We start from the raw sequence: 21,326 nt of genomic DNA on the forward strand, positions 1-21,326 counted from the left end.
GTGTCTTGGCCTCATTTCCTCCCTTTGGGATCATGATTTGAGGAAGGGACTTTATGTAGCCCTAAAAACACAAATTTCTATTTCTTGCATGAGCTTTAGAGTTTACTGTATTTAAGTTAGCATTTGGTCAGTTTTGAAAAGTAGGATTTCATTGCCATCTCTTCTATATTCATTCTTGCAGTATATCTCATTGATGCTTTCATTCCTTTCAGCAACTTTCCTCATGCATAATGTTAGCAGTTAGTTCATTAATTCTGCTTTTCTAGCTTATGAGAATGCTTCTTGTTTACATAGCTTTTTGGGAATTATACATGTTTTATGCAGAGTAGGTGCTTCAAGAGTAGATAAATACATCATAGCCAACAACCACCTTCCACTTCATCCACCATAGTAATTCCTTGTTTCCACTATTGCCTTCACTAGTTTTCATCATTTTACATAGAAATTCTTCCAATCATATTGAGCGAATCCAACCATCCTCTATCTTTGTTGTTGACTTCTCAGTGATACTAGACCTTTCCTCACTTCATTCCACCCATATATGACCTTCACTAAGCCTTCCATCACCTCCATCACCTTCCATTTTTCTCTCGGATGTATCATGTAGGTTTATAGGGAATCCTATAGGTTTCCAGTACATCTTGTAGGTTTTCCTGAAATGGCCTGTTTTGAGGCCGAATTGAGGGAAAACCTCTAGGAAGTCACTAAAGGTCTCCCAAGGGTCTCCCACACCATCCAACCATCTCCTAGCCCTTTCATCAATCTTCCAACATCCTTAATTCACCTACCACATCACCAAAAGAAATTAGTTTTAATACTTGATTTTGCGTGAAAAGACAAAAAGACAAAAACAGATTTATTTCAGTCCCTTTACTTGCACACTAGTGATGTTGATTCTTCTTACTTCCATGCTTAGATAGTAGCATTTGGTTCATGTTAATTTAGCATTATTTCAAAGCATAGTTTCTTGGCAGTCAATTAGGAAATGCTGTGATTTAGCATTGAATTTCGATATTTTTCATTATTGTAGTAGAGTAGCTCTCCCTTAGAGTAGATTTCCCTTTCTTCCATCAAGAAACCAAGCTTCTTCTGACTCCATAGAATTTTGGCTTGAAAACCCCAGTGGTCTCTCGTTAGTTGAACAGTGACAAAAGGCAGAACCATCACTTTTACTTGTGTATACAACACTCTCACCTCCAAGTTTGTACGAACCTCGGGTTGATAAAGCAAAGCTGGTAGCCTAGGAGTTGAAACATTCTTGCTACAATATTGGTGCTCATCAATGATATTTCCATTCATAGTCTGAAGGCCCTCCTTATAGTGCCAAAAATGTTGAAGGCTTGAAAATATCTGCCTCAACATCGGGGAAAACCACCTAGTCAGGAACTTAGAGTAGCTCCTTTTCCATTTGGAATGGTGGCTACAATTGGAATTATGGGACTAGGAATGATTATGTAATTGAAACAAAGAACATAATATAAAGACTAAAAATATCTATCACGAGAAAGTTATTTTTTGTATATGTGACTTATAAAGATCTCGCATTGAACATGACAATATAGATCATCAAATCCTTTGTGAGTTTAAAACATAAAAATATAACTGATTTAAATAAATAATTCATTAAATCAATTGTTGAAACACATCACACATATTAGATATCTTTGTTCATTCATATACTTAAAATATTTCAATTAAACACATTAATAATGATAAAGCTTAATTACTAACAGAAATGTATATGATAAACACAAATATAGTAACCATTCAAATCATAAACAAAGTACTAGTATGCAGTTAATAGTACTCGATAAATGTTAACTTAGCTCAGAAGTGAAATAGTAATGTTTCCTCTTTCTATTAAGATTCTTCCAAGATAAAATAGTGCAAACCAGAAGCTTTCTCGTAGAAATTCCAAACCATTCCTCCATATTAATGAAGGGGATTTATAGTTTGTAATCTAAAGATAAATCTAGAAAAGTTCCATAGAATGTTGAAGTGGTTTTAACAAACCATTACTAAAATTAAAGTAAAAGACAATAGTCATTTGCTGTTGCAACAACTTCACTCTCCACTAATTTCCCCACTCTCACATATATTTTTCATTAGCTTTAATTCAGGTGGATGATGGAGTTGTTCACACCTTTATGCAATAGATAACACATTTTTTAGTGTTGAAAGTAAATGAGTGAATATACTGGAGAGACGTTTCAGAATTAATGACTGATTATGCAGTTTGATTAGGAAATGCCAATGGAATTCTGAGTCAATATTACCATACTTCTGTTACCAATTTTTTTACATTTGGAAACAATTAGATGATTTCTTTAGCCAAAGGATTGATTTGTTTCCCACGAGTTGGTATTTTTCAATCTTTGTTACAACAATTGCTTCATTTTAGAATTGTGTTATGGCACATGGCAGAAAGTGTTCGAGAAATATTTCTCAAACTGTTACTTCTCCTTATTGACCCTGGGTTCATTCCTTTTCCTGTAAAATAGAGCTTTTATTAAACATAGACGCAACCCGAATTGAAACTTAACATAATAAAATCCCCTTAAAACCAATTTTTTTTTTTGTTTATTATAATGGAAACCCTCTGGACATGACAAGTGGCAAAAATCATATGGTATATGAGAAATGGATATCAGAAGTTTTAAAAATGGGCACAAATGAAAAACGTCGGTTGATCAGATGCAATGTGATAATGAATTATTTTTTAAATATCAATATCACATCAATTTATTAGCGAATTGCGACATGACATACCCTGCAAACTTGCGACATGACGAATGTGAAATCACAATCAACTCAATTCAATATCAATATCGCATCCATTTATCGATGATTTCAAATGTTCACACATAACAAAAGCTCTGATTGAACGGACATGATATTGCGATTATATTAGTGTTAATACCAATATCGCATCCATTTATGGACGATTTCAAATGGTTGCACATAACAAAAGTTGTGATATGGGAGTGGATGTGATATTGTATTAAAATCCTTTTTATAACTATATCGGGTCTGAAGGTGATAACGTATGTGGAGATCGGAGCAAGAGGCGCATTGGGATATCGCTATCAGAAATCAGATCTCGGAGGGTTATGATGTATGGGCATATTGGTGGAGTGCCATATTAGAATATCAGCGGGGCATGAATATCAGAGATCAAAGTCAATCGGTGGTGACACATAATCAACGATCAGAGGTTTTGAGTGGTAACACATAACAATAGTTCCGATAAGTGGATGCGATTATGTATTAAATGAAATTTATGATCATATCAGGATTGGATATCAGAAACTGGAGCTTATCAGAGATCGATGGTTAACGGATGTCAGAGTTGTTTTGAAAGAGTTTCGAAATGAAAACATATGATATGGATAACCTTTATAATAGAGAAGGGGTGGAAAATATAAAGAGAGGAGGGATATCGCAAATATTTTAAGTTTTGAATAAGCGCTGAGGTGGGTCCTTACTTTGGGCATATATACATTTTTTTACTTGGAAAGAAACTACAACCACTTGATATAGTTGAGGACTTTGGGTATCAGGGATTCTAAGGAATTCCTCCGAAATCAAAGCTCCGATATATGTATTCAAAAACTACAGCCACTAATAATAATAATGAAGATCTTGGTCTTGGGGGCTATGATTTATTCATTAATCTAAGATATTCACAAAAACTTACTTAAACAAATTGTAAATAAAATGCATATTAGACTTGAAATGAAGTAAACACACTCAAAGCCTACATGAAAATGTAAAAAGGGTCCCCATAATTTTATTATATGGCTAAAATAAAAATTAAATGGGGGGTTGTTGAGTACTACAACATATCCATAAAAGCACAAAAAATATCGTTTGGCACATTATAGTACTTCTTAAAAATAGGAAAAATACGAGGTGCATGCCCATAAGTGTGACAAATATCACATTATTCATTAGTTTTTGTACCTTGAAGATTAGGAAATGCATGATACTGGGTGTGCCCCTAATATGATACACTTATGGAAACTTTCGCAATGCCAACAATAGGCCTTGACAATGGTGGAGGTGGTCCCATAGGCATAGAATGTGGCCTTGCTTCCTACAACCTTGGGCACCCAGTAGAACGATACCCTTCAACATGGTAGTTAGTGCACCATACTTGTGGACACAAAGGTCATGTTGCACTCATATCCTTCAATCTCTTTGTCAAATCAACAATTTGATGATGTAATCTAATGATAGGTGGATCACTGGATGTAGTACCTGACCTATATTCATGTGGGTATCCCTCCATTGCTTCAATTTTCATAGCTTTTTCTAGCTCATCGTATAAAGTGTTATGTTGGCAGCATGTTATTGCAGACCATTTGAGATTCTTGAGAGAGCTGCATCAATTACACATAGACTTGCATTGCCTACATCTATGCATATTCATGATGTATTCCATGTATATTTGCTTAAAAAATATATTCCTCATATTAATCACATAATTTATTGGGATATAATTCAAGTGGAACCAAAAGGATATTTTTAGGTCCAACCCATACATGTTATATATATAATGGTTATATTTCTCCGAAGCTGAGCTATTGCCATGGTAATGATATAATGGACCTTGCTCGGTCCCAATGAGGCTACATGGGAGCATGAAGATATAATGAGGGAGGGTAACCTCAAATTATATATATATTTGTGTGTGTGTGTGTGTGTGGAACTAAGGACAATGCATAAAAATAAGGGGCGAGGAATGTAATTGCCCTATTGAATTAAGATGTAAATATGATGTAATGATGTATATATTAATATTAGGTTGGTGATACAGATTCATTTTGCAGGCTTGCATGCCTATGTACATATGTATACGTATTTTGCGGATAAATTTCCCAAGGACATGTTATTTTGGTAAAATGGCCAAAAGGCCATGATTGTAAATATTATAATTTTGTAAACATTTATATAATAATAAAACAATGTATAGCTATAGGTCTTACTCCATGAAAAGAGTATTTGAGGCAGTGCAACTCCATAACAATATTAAATCGATGTTGTGATTGGTGTGTGTGGGAAGGTGGCATCTGGGACCCACGTGGCTTCAGGTAGGTGCCACAGGGTAGATAAGGACTTCATATTCCACATGACAAGGAGATGGACATTATTTATTCATCCATTACCATCCATCCTTCATTTATCATTTCCATTTCACTATTATGTGCCATCATTCCATTTGATGGTGGAGAGTGTCCTAATTGACCGTAAGGCACTCGAGAAAAGTGGACATCGCAGAGAGGCTATTGGGTCCTGAAGAATGGTGTGCCACTGAGTGTATGAACATGGGAAGCAAAAATATGTTGCTGAGAAGTTCCTAGATAAAAATAAGGTTCTTGGGGAAGGTGGACATTGCAAAGGGGCTATTGGGTCCCGAAGAAGGGTGTATGACTGAGTGAATGTACAAGTGAAGTAGAGCGTAGAGGTTGGATCTATCACCATAGGGGTCGGTACCTCAACCATTAGTATATTATTATCAATTTATTATCAGCTTTCCCTTTTCTTATGGAGTTAAAATCTAAGCTCGAGGGTGACACGTGGTTGAGAGTCATGAACCATGAGGTCTATGGTTGGGTGGAACGTGGAAAGTCGTAGTCACTTGCCATATTTATATAGATATATTTCCAATTATTTTATGTAACTTGTTGATTATTGGTTATATGTAATTAATGGTTAATTAATTTTTTGTTATGAAAACAATTGGCATGCATTTGATTATGATTACTATTTAATGTATTTATTACAATGCTACTTAAAAACCCTAAGTTACCAAATGTGTAAAACCATGTTAAAATATTTTGTTGTGATTTAATAGAATTAAATTTATAATAATGTGATGAATGGAATACCAAGTATTCGATGATTTGTTTGCATATAAAAAGTGTTAGATCATAGGGGGTTTTACTATTCTATGGTTTCCGTGGAGATATTGTATATTTTAAGTAGTAATGTTTCCTAGCAGAGAGGTGGGGACATTACAAACAAGACCATTCAAGCAACCCATACCAGTTGACTCACTCAACCACACAAGACTAGTCAAAGCATTTGTGTAGTCGACTGTGATTAATGTGTCCCATGCTCTTTAGGTAATCTATCCTATGCCGACAACTTTATAAACATAGGTAAAAACCAAGCCATGACCTCATCAATTGATGACCTCAAATGACTAATGTACCGAAAATCTAACTCTGCCCATAATGGACCCAACACTAGCTATCGAGCATCAATGTGAGAGGTACGATGCCTTTATATTTATGTGCATGGCACAAATTGTGAGCTAAACTTGAGCCTGAACTATCCATATAATTCGAGTACCCTTTATTCAAACTAGAGTGAAGCTACATTAGATTCCTCGCCACTGAATTGTGCCTTAGATTCTTTCTACAAAATAGTATATAGTGCAATAAAAACCCTCTTAGACCATCGCTGACTAAAGTGACTACCGAGGCATGCACACATGGTAACAACTTGGTCAACCACACTCTGCAACCATTTGGACCATATGTATAAGTTTACATTTCTTGAACATATTAGCATAACACAAAGGCCTCCCGTCCTGTTATAATCATGATAATTACACATATCATAAGGAATCTCATCAAAGACATACATGAATAACATATTCCTACGTTAACAATGTTAAAGCCATAAATGCATCACACAACAATAAATTTTATCTTTTCAATGCATCTTGACAAGTTCAAACTTAGGAAGAACCACTAGAATCAACTCATTATATGCTTATAAATAGACAAGAAACATAAAATCCATATTCCACAAGAATAAATCCTTCCCCTCTTAATAAAACTACAATTCAACATTACACATTGTTCTCATAGGATAATAACGTTCCTTAAGATTATTATGATTATCAAATAGACACAAAGGTTTAAATCAATTCCCAGGGCTCACACTAGAGAAAAACATTACATGAATTTATGTTCATTAACTTTAATGCATGAATACACCATTACTCAAGAAATACACACGACATTTGAACTACATAATCATATAGGAAACCAAGTTCCACACATTCATAATGGTATTCATATAGCACATCAAACACACATATGAAATCCACTTGCACGTATAGTAAACCAACAATTATCTTATGATGAAGAACTTGGAAACTAATATTAGAAATATAACTCTCCATCCAACCTTAGACGAACTACAACCAAGCTTACTTGAGTTTTTCACCCTAGAGCTACATTTCAAAGCTTGAGGACGGGGGCTTCTAACAACTTTGATACCACTGGGATTCTAGAGATCCTCCTATCTCCACCCAAAAATTAGGTGATTTAATACCCTAGTGCCTTCACCAAAAACTAGGAACCTTGAGGTCATTGATATGTTGTTATTCTATAGTATCATATGAAGATATTTTATATCTACTTCTTTAGCAGTATACTCTTGTTGTGTTTGAAATTCTTCCCTCTGCGTTTTTTCCAAACCATAAGTAGTCTCTCTTGTTTTTTGTTTTTTTTAGTAGTCTGTGCATAGAAGAATAACCTCACAGGAATGAATGGAAAAATCCACCTTTGCAGCATTCTCTCTTGCATTTTTCTTCTTGCTTTTGTTCTCATGTATCGAGAGATGTTTTCTATAACCTCTTTCTTTCCCTTATTTTTTGGTCGTTTTGACCTCCAACATGTTCTCCCAATATGCCAATGCCACATCATGGCTTGTCTCCTCCTCCTGTCATCTTTCATTATGATGGTTGTAACCAATGACTACCCCTCTTTTCATGTGTTCTACCCAGGGTGGTTTTGCTGGTTAGTGCATCCCACTCCAAAAATTTAATCCTTGTCTTATTTTTTTGTAAGTCTTCCCAAGGAAGCATGGCCCTTTTCCTTTGTCCACCAATTGAGTAAATTTTTATTGTCAGCCCATTTAAAGCCACTATTAAGCCCATGACTGATACTAATAATTGCTTCTTTAGTCTCCCATGTAACCTCCTCCTCAAGCTCTGAAATCCATGTCCCATCTCAACCTTATATATATATATATATATATATATATATATATATATATATATATCTTTATGTATGTATGTATGTATGTATGTATATGTATATGTATGTATATATATATATATATATATATATATATATATATATGTATATATATATGTATATATATATATATATATATATATATATATATATATATATATATATATATATATATATATATATATATGTATATGTATATGTATATGTTTATATATACATATACATATACATATATATATATATATATATATATATATATATATATATATATATATATATATATAAACATATACATATACATACATATATATATATATATATATATATATATATATATATATACATATATGTATGTATTTATATATATGTATATGTATATGTATATATATATGTATATATATATGTGTGTGTGTGTGTGTGTACATACATACAAAAATATTAAAATGTCTATAAGAGGGGGAATTTTCCCAAAGGGACTGTCAAAAACCCCTCCCCCTGGAAGGAACACTGTCCTTAATGTTCTAGTCCTGAACATAATTGAGAAACATACTTAGTCCCCACATAACTACTTTGGATCTTTATAATTTCAACTCAATTTAAAATTACAATTCACATATACAATTTCTGACCCAACAACTAAATAGACTTGAAAATTTTCCTTGGATCAACCACTATTTGTGGCTCATTTATAGTTTTCCTAGTGTTGTTTCCACACCAAATTTTATCTTTCTAGCTTGTCTTTTCCTGGAGTGTTGCTCAACTTCATCTTCCAACATTTCTTTCATTGTGCTCTTGTTCTTATAGAAAACAGTTTCCTGAACACCCCAAATGTGCTTCTGATTCTAGTTATCCATGCTCATGACCCTTTAAAAGCATCATCATTTTCTAGCATCCCATTCTTTGCTTCTTAGTCCCTCAATGATTCGATCACCCTTCTATGAAGTCACCCACCTTCCAAATTTAGGCATCCCCTTCTCTGCTTCTTAGTCCTTCAGGCGATCCATTCCTTAGCAAGGCTTCCTTGCATCAAAAGGATATAAAACCAAGGAAAGTCCTTGCCTCCACACATTCATACTGGTCATAGCATGCTTCATGGCAATTGGTGGGAACCATTAGGTGCTAGTGTCCCATAATGGACCTGTTCTTAAAATATTTAATCAGTGATTTGTTGCACATTTTGGTGTCTTCGAGTTGCTACTATTGACCTTACATCCAAGTTCATTCACCCAAACCAGGAAATTCATGCTTTCCTACAGCATAGCACATAAATATCCATGAGTTTTATCATAAATAAATTGTAAAAAATTAAATCATACCTCATTAAAAACTTATTCATGAGGTGACATTTGCAATTTTATTTTGGTTCCTGTCACCACCTGTCAAATTAGGTATTAGATCAAATCATCATAAATCAGAATATCACATCACGTTCCTAGTTTTGTGAATTTCATGAAATCAAATGAAATACTCATACTTATCTTTGAATTTCTCTTTCTTTCTTTCTTTACACACACTAGATTAGTTTCCCAACTTGTTAAGCATCCAATGGCCTTTTCTCTTCCCATACACACATTGCATTGGTTTACCAACCTAAAAAGCACCTATTTCATTCTCTTCTCTTCTCTTAGACCTTGTACACAAATTGGATCAGTTACCGAACACGACAAGCACCCAATTCCTTCTCTTCTCTTCTCTTCTCTTCGCCTCCCACACAATGGATCGGTTGCCAAACTAGGCAAGCACCTAGTAATGGATATATTGAAAAATTATAGGTATATCCCACACCTTCATCTTCCCAGAAAACTCCATACTTTCCTATCCCAAACACATAACATAACACACAGGCTCAGATAGTCCTATACTGCTTATACCAAACACATTACATAACACATGCACATATACACATAGTACAAACCCACTATACACATATATACATGTACAACAAATGCACACATACACATGGTACAACACATGCACATATACATAAGGATTCCAGAGACTACACCATCTCTACTCTTGTAAACCAAGAAATTCCACCTACAGTTTTATTATTATTATTATTGTTTTCTTCTCTCTTTCCATGCTTTTCTGTGTGCGTCCTTAGCCCAACTCTCGGGCTTTTGGTTCCTTTGTTTGTCCATGCTTGTCCCAGCATGTCGTAGGTCACTACTCTTTATCCATCAATATATATTTCAACGTTTCCTGTTAATAATGTAAACATGGACACAATATAAGAGTCATGATCACATATTATTAAAATCATAAATTAGCTGGGGTTACCTCTTACCCAATTTATTCCTCACACAACCAGGAACCTATTCATGCCATTCATACTTGCATTAAATAAATATAAAACATCATTCTTCCACAAGAATGATCCATGATAAGAACCCATCAGTCATAATGGAATTTGTATATGTATACAAACAATAGCATGATCATGAACATATCACAGATTTACATATGTAAATAAAGTTAAAGTCAAGAGAAGTTCCTTTGTGTCATTTTCATGGCTACCATAGCCCTGTTATAAAACTAGAGTTTAGACAAATCCCTGTATTAAAGTATACATTGAGAAAAAGGAATTATTTTACTAGAATTCTTCCCTTACCTTCTCCACCTTGCCTGGTGTTTTCTGTTAACGTAATTCGGGTAGTCATGTTCTAGCCACGTATATTTTGTTTCTTACGCTTGTAGCCATATTTAGGAGCAAAACTACAAGGCATTCCCATGATGGTCTTTTTTGTACCATCTTCCCCACATCATTTTTTTTCTTATCCATGCAAATCATACACTACCCGTCTCACTCACTAGGCTTTGAATGGCCACATTACCAACCCCGACTCACCACTGGGCCCCGATCAGCTAACCTTGCGAGGGCCCTATCCTGTAGTCAGATCCTCTGGTAATAAATCCTTCAAGATGCATAACAATATTGTTTTCGACTATAGATGTGTTCACTCTAGCCAACCTAACCCCCGACTAATACACAGAGCAGTTGGCCCTAGACTTAATTAGACCTTCTTTGTTTTTGAAAAATTTGTATAAGCTAATCAACTGACCCAAACTAGCCTGGGAAGAAGTCAACCCTGACCAAGTTAGGCACACTTGTGAATACTAACCCAAGATCTTCCAACATATCATCTAACTTTGCGTTTCTCATTACATGGAACACATTTAGCATGTTATTACTCATTCCAATCTCACACTGCCCCTTCCCTACCTTCCTTATTTTCTCTCACGCATTTTAGCAATGTGTGGGGCCTCTCTCAGATCATACATTTCATTGGTCCTCTTAAACTCTCTTCTAGAGTTTTTTTTTACCTCCCTGTCACATTCTAGCGATTTGTCCTAAGGCCCCTAAGCCTGAAAATCAAAAGGAAATCATGGAAATTGAAAGGAAATTATGAAAATGGAAAGGCAATTTCAAGAGGAAAACAAAGGAAAATATTACAAAAACAAAATACATAACAACAATCATAAGGAAAATCATAAATGAAACATGGCCATGCACAATAAGAAATCAAATGATAGAAAATCATACAATTAAAAATTTAAAGTGTAGCATAAGAACATTAAAATAAAGCAGTTCCCAAAAATTGGCTCAATTCCTCTGAGTCCAGCCTTCACGCCACTGTTTGCCATAATACAAATTCATATATGTCTGTATGTATGTGTGTGTGTGTTTTCAACAAAAACCAATATGAGACCCTCCCCAAGGTGTACAATGAACTTGAAGTCCCAATTTCACTCACATTATTATATAGGGAAATATCTTCTCTTTTTTTCAATGCATAATCATATATCATCAAGCCGAAGGGGATGATCCCTCTTCCTTCTTGGCATCTTGCATTTTTGGTTCATGTCCCTATGGCTCAAAAGGGTTTTCTTCATTTTTCTACCTACGGGAATAGTCCTTTCTTAAGTGTTCCCATCTGCAATTCCAATAGAGAACTATTCTATTTTCCATTTTAGCCCCAAGGGGCCTCTTCTTAGCCTTGTCAACAGGACTTGTGTACACATCTCAGAGACTAGGAGTGTATCGTAGTAGTCCTTGAAGGTAGGACAAGATCTTCCTTAGTATGGAATTAATTTTTTCTTGATCCTTTTAGCTCCTGATAAGCCTCTGATTCTCTTCCTTGGAGATTTTAAGCTCAACCTTTAAATCTCAGAGCTCAACCTCCAAATTCCTAAAGGTTATTTTTCTCTGGAGGGATTTCCCTGTTTCTTTTTCTCGATGGACTTGGTCCATATTTTGCTGTACCATGCAATGGTACATGCTTCCTTTTACTACCACTGAGTCTTGTTATGTTCTTCCACATACAATCAACTATTGGTGTATTAATGAAATATAATAATTATACCAACTGCCATCTTTCCATGCTAAGCCAAGAACATTACCCTGTAACTTTTTTTCCCAAGGGAAAAATCATAATTTACATTATATTAATATTGAAAATTACATGTTGTATCAGCTGCATATAGTATTATGCATGTAGCAGAGATGGATCAATCCATTTATCCTAGTATATCAGTTCATAGTTCATAAATATTTAGCAACATGACAAAGGTATATACATGTAGTATGTGCAGTGTAAGGTAACTATCTATGTTGAGAAATGATAACAAGAAATCGCAATTTAATTTGTACTTGAATTAAACTGAGAATTAAAATCGAATTCTATTCTCATAACAACTTGTAAATAGTTAATTAAGTTTAATTAACTTAATTAGCTTAGGAATGACGAGTTGGAAGTCTCTCTGTAGTCGTGTATATGTTCTCCCTAAGCTTTAGGGGTACAGTATGAGTTTAAATTGAGTTGGAAATTATATCACTCAGTTTACTGAGTTAATTTCAGTTAAATTAGTTCTAAATTAGTGTTGAGAAGGTAAATCCCCTCTACGGATAGAGGCGATCCCTACTAGCCCAATATGGGTCTAGCAACAATCACACAATGCTGCCACGCATGTTCCTAGTTACAATTAAACAAGAAGTAAAGAGCACCTACTTGGATTCCTGCGCTGTCGTGTGACGAAGAGATGCTTCCTTCGCTCCTTCGCTTCAGCTGGTCACAGTCCTCCGCGATCCCCGCGAACGGACGCCTGCACACACGAAGAGAAGGCAAACGCAAGCGTAAAATCTAGTAAAAGTAACTATATGCCAGTCAGAAAAGACATAATTCACATTTATCCATTGCATAAACAAACGAGAATGGAACAATAATAGCAGTCATCTATTATTAATCAGAATAGAGAAGAGTACAACCAAATGTTCTGACGTCGGTAAACTCCTCAGGAGGGATCAGTCAGCATGTATCTCAAGCATTCACCTTTGAGGATGATTCTCCCAAGACAAACAACTCTCTCTCTCTCACACAAATGTCACAAACAAACTTCCCAAAGCAATCAATCACTTCCACTCCTAACACACCACACCTATAGCAGCAATCTGAGCACTACAAGCTCTGTACAATCCAAGCTAAGTCTAGCTAGTTTCTAACCAGCTGCTCATGGTAGTGGTGGAAGTTTATATAGGAGAAGGAGTCTCCTAAAAAGGTGGAAGGATGAGCTTATCTTCAAGGGGAGTAGTTGCAAAGGGTCGAACAGACATGCCATAGAAGGGAGTCGACATTCACAAAGCTAACAACCAAGCCTGGAGAGATCTGGAAGGCTGGTTGTTTGAACAAATTCGCCCAAACTGGATCAGCGCGGATTATATGGAGACTGCCGCGCTGTCAGCACATAACAATAACTGAACAAGTCATGTCAGCTCGGAAGGACACGCGAAAGCCGCGCTGTGCGTCATCACGGAAAAGTGATGTTCTTCCGCGATGGCAGCGCACGAAATAGACTGTGGGGCGCTGGTCATCGCGGTTATTTTAGGAACAGACGCGCTGATGCACAACACTTTGGAAAAATGGGTTTTAAGCCAGTTCAGGGATCAAACACTTAGTGATTGTGACTTCTTGGACACAGCAGGGCGACTGACAGGAAGGCAGTGATAAATTACTGTGTAACAGATGCCCCCTAAAGCATGAAGACCGAGAGAGTGGGAGGGGTGAAATGCTTTACAACACACGCTGAACTGGAACACCACCAGGAAGTACCGAAAAAATCTCTGACAATCACATACATGCAGTCTAGGCATGGGCGCAGCCATCCAAAAGACATGCGAGACTGGTCTATGGTATGGACGCAGCCACCCAGCTAAAGAGACCATAATAATGACAAGGTATGGTCGCAGCCATCCATGAAGACTCAGGCATGGGCGCAGCCATCCATCAATGAGTCATGTAATGATTATCCACAAAATCGCAACCTGGACCACAGTGAGCAAGGATCCAGGGTCTGGCGCTCCATCTCGACCCGAACAGAGTACAAGTCCACACATGTGAACACAGGGGTCGGAGTCGAACATGCATGAACATCGTCTGATTACCGGCCAATGATGAGAACCGTTAACAGACGCGAGAGGTACCACCAATAATGACAATGGCCCTCAAGGTACTATAGGTACAATCCGTGGCGTGTGAATCAATGAGCTGGTGTCGAACACCCACGGAATCATTCGATCGTAGGTCAATGATGTAAACCTTGCGTCGAACACGAAGAACCTGCTATTGAGGCATGCAGGCTCCAAGGCACCTGGAAAGAGTCTCTAAGTCACTTTCTCGGATAATGAGTTGAAGTCGACGAGAAGTGGCCTTGATCGAAGGTGGGCCATGATGATTCCCACATCATCGACACGAGACAGAGGTATAATAATTTGTGATGAGATAGCGAACGAGGTTGCTTTGTGGCAGAGGACAACTTCTCTTGAACATATAACGGCACTGTAACGGATTTGGCAGCACTTGACATCAAATGAGCAGCGGGTAGAATGATGACGGCAATGAACAAATGAGAGGTCAAATAGGATGTCCCAAACCCATGGAGGCTAGTGAAAACGAGATGAGATGACCCCACCCAGACACGAAACAGCGGAGTGCCATGTTCAAGAGTGACGTACTGCCGAGACGACTGTAATCAAAGTTCCATTTTCCCCACCTTTACAGGCAGGTACCCCGATTATTTTTGGATGACAAGCTTGACGGGGGTAACATATGCTTGGTGTGTGTCATGTCGACCATATCCGATGTCATTGAGTGTTTAACGAGCCTGACAAAGGAAAAACTCGGCTTCTTTTCTTGTTTCGAGAGCCTGAAAAGAATGCGGAAAAGGAGACTCCAGGGGGGTCCTTTTTCGTACAGTTGTGTCTCTCGAGCCCGAAAAAGTATAAAACTGTGCTCGAAAGAACCGCCCGGCCATTACAACCGAGGAGTACTTTTCATAAATAGTGTCGCCGACCGGAAAAAGTAAAAAAGTGGTCGAAGACACGTCGTTTTAGAGCCAATATCGAGTGCGAAACGACAAACACCCGGCGATCTTTTTGGTTTAACGGTCGGAAAAAGAGCTTAAAAACGACCGCCTTTCGTTCCCTTTAACGAGCTGAAAGGGAGCTCGGCCATCTTCTCTTGTTTAACGTCGGAAAAGAGCTGAGAGACGACACTTTGGGAATCACATGAATCGTGAATTGTCATGACCAACCTGCGATACCTGTACCTGCACAAAGGCATTACCCGCATAAATCCATTCGATATACGTAAAAAACATATGGAAACATGCTTGAAAACAGAACCAAGGCTAGTTTTATGGCTAAAAATGGTAAAAAACCCAAAAAATATGATAATTTAGGAGTTTTTACTATAAATAGGGGGAGGTAATAAGTCATTTTTACCATTTTACTATTTGGAGTGCGAAGAACGTGGAGAAACCAAAAAGTTGACGGAGCGATTTCCAGCCCATCCGGAGACCATTTTCAGATCTGCTTCTTCCAGGTAGGTTCCCATTCCTTTGCCCTGCATTCTGGTTCATTTTAGGAGTTTTTAACGGTTGAATAGGCCCAATCGGGCATTTTTTATTTGCATGGGTGCGCCCTCGGTCAGCGCGGAAATTGCCCACGGGGTCGCGCTGATCGAAAAATAGTCAATGTAACCAACTTCGGGTCAGCGCGGAAAAGGCGTGTTCTTCCGCGCTGACCTCGCATTTTTTACAAAGAGCTGCCATTGTCAGCGCGGCTGTTTCTAAAACAGCCGCGCTGGCGCGGAAAAAATTTTGTTTTTGAAAATGAACGTGAATTTTTACCTGGAAGCACTTCTGATTGGTTTTTATTGTTCATGCAGGACACCATGGCCTTTCAATGGCAAGAGAGAGTTCACGATGTAGAGGATGTGGCTGCTTGGGGAGACGTAAATTGCTGCAACGCCATGCGGGCGTGTGGATTCATGAAATTCTTCCTTACGCCGCGTCTGAGGGCCCAACATGATCTGCTGGAGCTGCTGATCAGGGCATGGAACCCGGTGGACCAAAAGTTCACCATCCGTGGTCACGACATTGAGTTTGACCGTATGGATATCTTTTTCTTGACTGGGTTGTCGCGCCGAGGTGGGAGGCCCATCTTAGAGGGGCAGCGACCTAGCGGTGGTACCCTGGATGACTTGATGGCTGAGGTTTGCCCGGGGGCGGTGAAAACGCGGAGTGGGAAGTGCTCGATCCCCACAGTGAGAGACATAGTGCTGCGCACCATCCTGTTCATGGTGACCCGGGCAGCGGGCAGCATGGCGAACCATGAGGCATCCAAGACCCATCTCCTACTAGCCCTCGAGTGCCTCGAGCCTACCGTGTTTGACTGGTGCACTGCAGTGTGCAACAACATGAAGAGGCAATTGAGCAACTGCCGTCGCGGAGAGACGAAGCAGTTCGGGTATGGATCGATCCTGGTCCCGCTCATTCTAGAGCGAGTACCAGCCATGCGACTGCAGTCTATGGCTGTGGATGCCCCCAGAGATCCTCGAGAGACGAGGGCCTCACGATGGGCTCGGATTATGCCACGTGGGGGTGGCGGCCGACCACATAGCTGGGGGGTATATTTCAGAGACTGGTTGGACCAACAGGAGATCTTCGTACAGGATTGGCCATATGCGGGGATGGATTTCCGCAATGATCCTGACTTGGTGCTGCCTCCGGGTGAACAGTGGGATGATGCAGGTATGACACTTTTTGTCTTTTGAGTTTTGTATATTTTTTTTTTATGTACATGTCCTAATAAATGTCTTGTCATGCAGATGTGGGGCCTACTAGACCGATTGGCCTGGCTGCCACGGCACGGAGAGAGGGCCCGGGAGCCGGAGCTTTGGCCTTAGCCCCTCCAGGGGCCAACACACCAGAGACTGTGGCTCGCAACCTTGAGGGGTTGCTGGAGGGGGTGCCGGATTTCCAGGGGGTTGAGGAGGTCCCTGTGGAGCATCAGATCCACACAGTGGGTGTGGAACCCAGAGTGCACCGCCTTCTGAGGCGGGTGGCACGAGCGGCTGTGTACTACAGAGAGCACCACCCAGCCGATTAGTCACCTAGGTTTTATTTCCACTGTTTATTTTGAGACATTATGACTCAGATGTATTGAGATTTTGGGACACGTACTTCTATTTTTGAGCGCCTCAGTGCGCCACACGATATATATATATATATACATACCGATTTTTGGATGAGTCGTTGTTACATGTGATGATGTGTTATCTTGTGTTATGCGTTTGTTCAGTACAATTTGTGATCTTATGTATGAATTTGCACGACACTCGACTCATGGATTTTATATGTTTAATGCAAGCTTAAAACACACGTGCAAACTATGCTTGGAATGATTTATTTACATATGCTTATGGTCTTACTATGCTGTTCTTTCCTTCCTTGTATGATGTTTATCTGTTCCGCAAATGTCTATCTAATACACGATTTGCCAATGCATCAGTCAACGTATTTAATCGTCTCGGAATATGCTGATAAGTAATGTAATCGAAATTCCGTTCTAACAATCTCACACGTAGGTATAACCTTAATATGCACTGGTCTCTGACGGAATATCGCCTGTTTAGTTGATGGACAACCAGCTGGGAGTCCAGGTTCAGCACTAGCTCTCGGATGCCGAGGTCAACTGCTTCGGCAAGTAATTCTATTACAGCACTGTACTCGGCAACGTTGTTAGTGGTACGACCTAGGCACACACCCTGCAGGTTTATCAACTCCCCGTGAGGATCGTAGATCACCCACGCTGCCGAAGACAAATTACAAGTACTACGGCAGGCACCATCAGCGAAACCAACATAAGGAGTACGAGACATCTGCGCAGGAAAGAGAAAGCATAATAAGGGGCAAAAACACGCCTTCACACCAAAGCAAAAGAAACTCATGCAGTAAAAACTCAAAAACACACGTATATACAAAGTGACTGTGAGCAGCTATGCATAGTACTTCTTCAGATACAACCCATTTCGGGGCTTGTCAAGAGGATTTCCTTCATAATCAATCAACTCATATGCGCCCTTTTGTAAAACACGTTTCACGATGTAGGGACCTAACCACATGGATTCGAGTTTTCCTGCCCCCAGCTTATCCTTAGCTTGATCGTAGAGCAGTACTAAATCTCCCTCAACAAAGGAACGAGGGTGAATATTCTGATCGAAGTGAGCTTTGACTCTCTTCTTTTGCGCTTCGATAGCCAGAGAGGCCAAACGACGAGTCTCGTCTAACCGTTCTAGGTAAAGAAACCGTTCCTCCACTGGAGTGGTGTTGGGAAGCAGCTCGACAGCTAATTTTAATGAAGGAATTTCACATTCGACGGGAAGGGTAGCCTCCAGTCCATAGACCAGTTGAAACGGGGTGAAACCGGTGGCATCCTTCACAGAAGTCCGGTAGGCCCACAAGGCTGGGAAAAGCATTAGATGCCAGTTCGACTTGTGTGTATTGACGGTGCGTTGAAGCATGGTGATCAAAACTTTGTTCACAGCTTCAACTTGACCGTTAGATTGAGGATAGTACGGTGACGAACTATCTTGACGCAAGCCTAACTGGCTCATTAACTCTGTCATCATATGATTTCGGAAATGCTTTCCATGATCTGTAACAATAGCCTGAGGGACTCCGAAGCGAGTGATGATATGATTGAATAAAAACTGCGCCGCTGTGTGACCGTCTTCGTTTAATGTAGGCATCGCTTCGGCCCACTTGGTGAAATAATCCACGGCAACGATAATGTACCCATGCCCCCCGGCCGAACGAGGGTTACAGGACGTATAATCGATGCCCCATTTGGCAAATGGACCTACGGTTACAACAGGGTGTAGTGGTGCAACAGGTGCACGCATCTTCCGGTGGTAAACCTGGCATTCATGGCATGCGCGTACAGCAAGGATGCAATCCTTGAATATAGAAGGCCAGAAATAACCAGCGCGGAGGATCTTTTGAGCGGTAGCGTATCCGGACATGTGGCCGCCACAAGCGCCGGAGTGGCAGTCATTCATGACTCGCTCAGCTTCCTCGAGAGTTAAGCATCGGCGAAGAATAGAATCGACGCCGAGGCGGTACAGGGTGTCGCCTAAAATGCGATACGGTTGAGCCTGATGACGTATCCGTCGTCGGGCTTCCTTTGATGTATTGGGACGAAACGAAGACGTTTGTAAATATACAATGATGTCCCCGTACCATGGGTCGAGAGTGCTGATGAGAAAGAGCGTTTCATCCGGAATTTGCTCCTCTGAATGAGATGGTGCAGACTGAGATGGTAAGGGACAGAGCAGTTCAGCAAAGACCAGTGATTTCTTGGACTTGGCGGCAGTAAATTCCAAGTCGAACTCTTGGAGGATTACGATCCACTTCGAGTATTTGCCCCCCAGCAACTGACGTGATAAAATATAGGTCATGGGGTTGCAGTCAGAGATCACGGTCGTTGTGCGCAACAGGATGTAATGATGGAAACGTTGGACGGCACATACAGCGGCTAATGCCAACTTTTCGACATATGCATAGCGAGTCTCCGTATCAAGGAGGTTGCGACTAAGATAGTATACAACGTGCTCCGAGCCATCGTCATCGTCTTGCACTAAAACCATGCCGATGGTGGTATCGGCAGCGGCCAGATAAAGGGTGTAGTCACGGTGGTAATTTGGAGGTCTTAGGAGCGGAGCTGAGACCAGAAGGTCTTTAAGACGCTCAAAAGATTGCTGAGCGATAGCGTCCCAATGAAAGGGCGTGTCTCGCTTTAGTAATCGCGTGAAACCCTTGGCCACCTCGGCATAATTTGGGATGAATCGTCTGAGAAAATTGGCTTTTCCCTGCAAGCTTTGTAATTGCTGTAGAGTGGCAGGGGGAGGAAGATTCACAATGGCCTCGACTTTAAGGGGATCCAAACGGATGCCCTCTCGGGAGACGATAAACCCGAGTAGTCGGCCAGATTCCACGCAGAAGACACACTTATGCGGATTGAGTCGAATACGGTAGTGTCGACAGCGAAGGAAGATTTCGCGTAAATGAGATGGATGGTCTTGACGTTTAGCTGAATGAGCGGGTAGGTCATCCAGGTAAGGCTGTACGATGTTTCGGATATCATGAAAAGCATACGACATCGCACGCTGGAAAGTGGCGCCGGCATTTTTAAGACCGAAAGGTAGCTTCTTGTAAGCGAAGGTGCCCCAAGGACAAATGAAAGCAGTCTTGTGCTGGTCTGCGGGGGCTATGTTGATCTGGTTGTAACCAGAAAAGCCGTCCATGAACGAATAAATTTCGCTTCCTGCGCAATCATCGATAAGCTGATCAATAAAAGGCGTAGGAAAGTTATCTTTTGGACAGGCGCGATTGATATCGCGATAGTCAACACAAACCCGAATAGTGCCCTGTTTTTTATTGACAGGAACTATATTAGATACCCATTCCGTGAGGGGAATGGCATAAATGAAACCAGCTCGAAAAAGCTTTTCAACTTCGGCCTTGATGGCTGCAGCCTTTCGAGGGTGCACTGGGCGTAAACGCTGACGAACAGGCTTAGCCCCGGGATAGGTAGGGATTTCGTGCTCCACGATACTGGGGTCAATGCCGGGCATTTCTTCGTAAGACCATGCGAAAACATCACGAAATTCACAAAATAGATCTGTGTAGATTTGAATTTCCTCAGGAGTACATGTGACTCCAATATGAATATTTTCGACAACCCCTGTTTTGACAGAGATGTCGATAGCCAAAGTCTGCGTAATGTTACCCATGTTCCCTTCCGAAGACACTTGATATAACTGGATAGGTGTTTGGAGAGGGATATGTGGGAGACATGAAGCAAACTTTCCGAGACACGTGGCCATTTCCGAATGAGGAGGGAGGAACGAAGAGCGATGGTGGTGATCTAAC

Source organism: Pinus tabuliformis, chromosome J (genome assembly GCF_031772625.1).
Source record: "Pinus tabuliformis cultivar Carrire ecotype Pingquan chromosome J, CPIR1, whole genome shotgun sequence".
Classification (NCBI taxonomy): Eukaryota; Viridiplantae; Streptophyta; class Pinopsida; order Pinales; family Pinaceae; genus Pinus; species Pinus tabuliformis.